This window comes from Sorex araneus, chromosome 7, assembly GCF_027595985.1.
Source record: "Sorex araneus isolate mSorAra2 chromosome 7, mSorAra2.pri, whole genome shotgun sequence".
Classification (NCBI taxonomy): domain Eukaryota; kingdom Metazoa; phylum Chordata; class Mammalia; order Eulipotyphla; family Soricidae; genus Sorex; species Sorex araneus.
Genome location: NC_073308.1, coordinates 76,360,369 through 76,364,487, shown reverse-complemented (window position 1 = coordinate 76,364,487; position 4,119 = coordinate 76,360,369).

The window sequence follows — 4,119 nt, the reverse complement described above, 5'->3', positions numbered from 1 at the left end:
CGCTCTCCTCGCCTGGGCTACTGCTCCACACTTTTAAAAATTGTGTTTCACTCCTCTGAGTACCTCTCCTATGGCAGCAATTTCATGGTGCGAAGTTCTAGTTGAAGAAGCAAAATAATGAGCTCTTGAAGAGTTGTTATGGACATTTTGAAGAGCTCTTTACGAATTTTGGGGTTGGTGAGTGTGTGTGTGTGTGTGTGTGTGTGTGTGTGTGTGTGTGCGCGCGCGCGGCGTGCGCGTGTGTGTTTTATGATCCGTATCGATGTGGGGAAAGTATCACCAGGTCTCCTGGAATGGAAGTTGCCAAACTTCAATCCATCCGTGGCAGCCCCTCAGCCGGCCCTTCCTGTCAGGATGCTGAGGAATCGGCTCAGGGAGCGAAGAACATTCTTTGTTGTCATTATTGCTGCCTGCTGGCCTGCAGGAACAGACGCTGCACTGGAATAACTGTGAACCACAAGAATATATCCCAGCAAGCCTGAACTAACTGCATTTCCAACTCCACTTCCTTTCTCCAGCTCTCCCCAAAGCCCGCGGAGCGACCTGGGCCGAGAGCGTGTGTCTGAGGGGGCCTGCTGGAGAGACAGCCCCTTTCTGCTGCGGTTAGAACCCGCTACTTCTGCACATACTAGGGACACATGTGGGCACGTGGCCGTTTACAGGGATGAAGTGGGGAATCATGACGCCTCTGGAACGGTACGACCTTGAGCCTCAGGCTTCCCTCCTCTCTGTCTCTCCACTGATTTCCTCCTCGGTTTCTCCACTGTCACACGCGTGCACGTGCGAGAGACATTGAGAGGGAAGCTGAGGAGGTAGAGAGAGAACATGGACAATTTCCTGTAGTGCCACAGCGTGTCAAAGTTCTGATACCAGCAAATGTGATGGAAACACACAAACAGAAAGCAGTAACAAGGCACACAAGGTTGGCATCTATGGGAGTCGTGATGGACACGCAATGCTTCGGGCCGGTGTAAACTGGTTCATGAAATCAGGGGTCAGGCTGGAAGGCCTGGCGGGCTTCGCCGGGGCCCCGTGAGGGGCTGCGAGCGGGAGACACCGCTCCCCCTCGGAACGAGGCTCGGACGCGTGGACGGACGGGGAGCAGGGAAGCCCGAGGCCGGGGCTCTGCTTCTGCCTGGCTCCATCCTCTGTCGGACGGGACGGAAAGGGCTGCATCAACATGGCACTCCTGGCGCGAGACCAGGACTCCGAGCCCGGGCTGTCCGTGCTGGTGAAGGGCCCAGGAGACCCCGAGGGGTTCCCGGGCGCGTGCGTGGAAGCACCGGGATTCACGGGGCCTGGATTGCTGCCCTTGGTCCCTCCTCACTGCCAGGAGAGTTCCTGGAGCACTGTCGTGTGTGGCTCCGAAGCACAGGCCTTCTCGCTTTCTGTGGCCATCACCACTCAGGGCCTGAGAGCCACAGGGAGCTTGCCGGGCGCTGCTGTGCAGGGGGTACTCTCGGGAGCTTGCCGGGCGCTGCTGTGCAGGCGGGTACTCTCGGGAGCTTGCCAGGCGCTGCTGTGCAGGGGGTACTCTCGGGAGCTTGCCGGGCTCTGCTGTGCAGGTGGTACTCTCGGGAGCTTGCCGGGCGCTGCTGTGCAGGTGGTACTCTCGGGAGCTTGCCGGGCGCTGCTGTGCAGGGGGTACTCTCGGGAGCTTGCCGGGCACTGCTGTGCAGGGGGTACTCTCGGGAGCTTGCCGGGCGCTGCTGTGCAGGGGGTACTCTCGGGAGCTTGCCGGGCGCTGCTGTGTAGGCGGGTACTCTCGGGAGCTTGCCGGGCTCTGCTGTGCAGGCGGGTACTCTCGGGAGCTTGCCGGGCGCTGCTGTGCAGGGGGTACTCTCGGGAGCTTGCCGGGCTCTGCTGTGCAGGCGGGTACTCTCGGGAGCTTACCAGGCTCTGCTGTGCAGGCGGGTACTCTCGGGAGCTTGCCGGGCGCTGCTGTGCAGGGGGTACTCTCGGGAGCTTGCCGGGCTCTCCGAGAGGCATACATATACATATGTATGTACATTTCCCTCTATGATGACGTGTCACGTGATCCAGGAATATGTTCATATGTTCACTCCTACGTGAGGCTCAGCCCGAGCATGTGGAAAGCGGCCTGGAGCATGGCAGTGGCTGGGTAGTGGAGGTCGGCTGCCGGGGCTGGGTCCCTGGGGTGGGAGGACTCTCACCCGCCCCCCTCTGGGGCACCCGAGTGGAAACAGCCTGGCGTGGAGTCCGGTGGCCTGGCTCTGGGGCCTCGTGTTATGCTCCCGGGAGAGCAGCCAAGAGTTCTGGAGGGTGGCCGCTGAGAGATCACCCGGCCGAGGTGTCCCTGCACCCACTGAGAATGAACGGGAGAAGGCGTGGAGACGCCTGGGTCCAAGACAGGTCAGAACTGCCCCGGTGACACCTTGCCCCCATTTCCCTCGGCCCCACGACAAGCCCGCAGACGCAGTGTCCAAACCACCAGAGAACTGGGCCCCAGGGCGGTGGCTTGGTTCCCTGGTCACAGGCCTATGGGCGCTCGTCTCTGAGTCCCGCCATCTCAGAACTGGAATGTTCCTTCAAACCTAAGCGACTTAGTGTGATGCGTAAGACGATCCTGTCCGGGAAATTGCTTTTAGCAAATACACGGCCGTGCCGGCGCATCTCCCGGCAGAGAGGGGGCGGGAGGAAAATGGCATCGCTGCCAGGCTGGGCGGTGCCCGGGGGCTGGCGGGGCGGGCGGGGGGAGCCTGTGCCCACACCCTCGGCCTCGCCAGCCCAGCCGGGCGCTTCCTGCTGCAGGTCCCCGCGGCCTGCGGGCGCTCGCTGCCTTTGAAGCTCGTCCATCTTGTTTCACTTCCAGAGCCGGGACGGTGACGCAGCCCCTGGAGCCGCTGGCAGGGCCGGAGCTGGACGGGCTGTGTGCTGGAAGGAAGCCCCGTCCGCCCCTGGACGGGGTCCCGGCACTCTGTGCCAGGGCGTGCTGCCCGCGGCTCTCCGTGGACGGAGTCTGATGCAGAGCGTGGCCCGTGCCCCCGGCAGGCCCGGGCTGGTTCTGTGGGCAGCTCGGGCCGGCGTCTCCTCTGGCCTCGGGAGCGAGCTGAGGGGGCGGGGTGGACGGAGCCCTCACGGGCCAGGGGAAGGACTGTCCAGGCGGGCGGCATCGGGAGGGCTCCGCTCTACTGGGCAGAGCCCCTCTGAGTGCCCAGGCCCGTATGGCCAGCCCTGGGGCCCTCCGGCCTTCCCCAAGGCCAGCCCCTCCGCCCGGGTGACAGGGGGCAGCGAGCCCCAGGCAGGCTGGCTCGTGGCGATGGGAGTCCTCAGCCCCGTCTGTCACCACGGCACATGCCGAGAAATGGGCCCTCGCTGCATTCTGGAGGAATATCATGCTTAAATTAATAAGCCGCAACCGCTGTGTTGAGGAAATATTTCTGCGTTTCTATAAAGAACTTGACTCTATGCTCTTGACATGTTTAAAACAGGATCCAGTATCAGCAGATCGTACCTGCCCTGCCTTGGGGGTCACTCTCTCTCCCGCTAGTCAATGTTCGGAATATTTTATCAGACAGACTTAAGTCATAACACTGTGAAAATTCATCTGACGTGTTTTCCAATGTTCTTAAAGGACATTCCTAGATACGCAACTGTGGGTTTTTTTTTTTTTTCGGTTTAGGGGTCACACCCGGCGATGCTCAGGGGTTACTCCTGGCTCATGCACTCAGGAATCACTCCTGGTGGTGCTCGGGGGACCATATGGGATGCTGGGATTCGAACCTGGGTCTGCCGCGTACAAGGCAAACGCCCCACCCGCTGTGCCATCACTTCAGCCCCGGTTTTTTTGTTTTTTTTTTTGTGTGTGTGTAGATACGCAACTGTGAATCGACCAGTCCTTCCTTGCCATTTTGTCGTTGTTGTGTGTTTGTGTTTGAGGCCTGGCCCAGTGGGGCTGCAAGGCTCAGGGGAGTGACCCCCACTGTTGGCTGCGGACCCAGGAGTGAGGGGATCAGACTGGCAAGGAAGTGTCCTCACTCTCTGGCCCACACTCAGTCCCACACAATTTATACACCATGGACTGGAGCAACAGCACAGCGGGTAGGGCATTTGCCTTGCATGCGGCCGACCCGGGTTTGATTCCTCCATCCCTCTCAG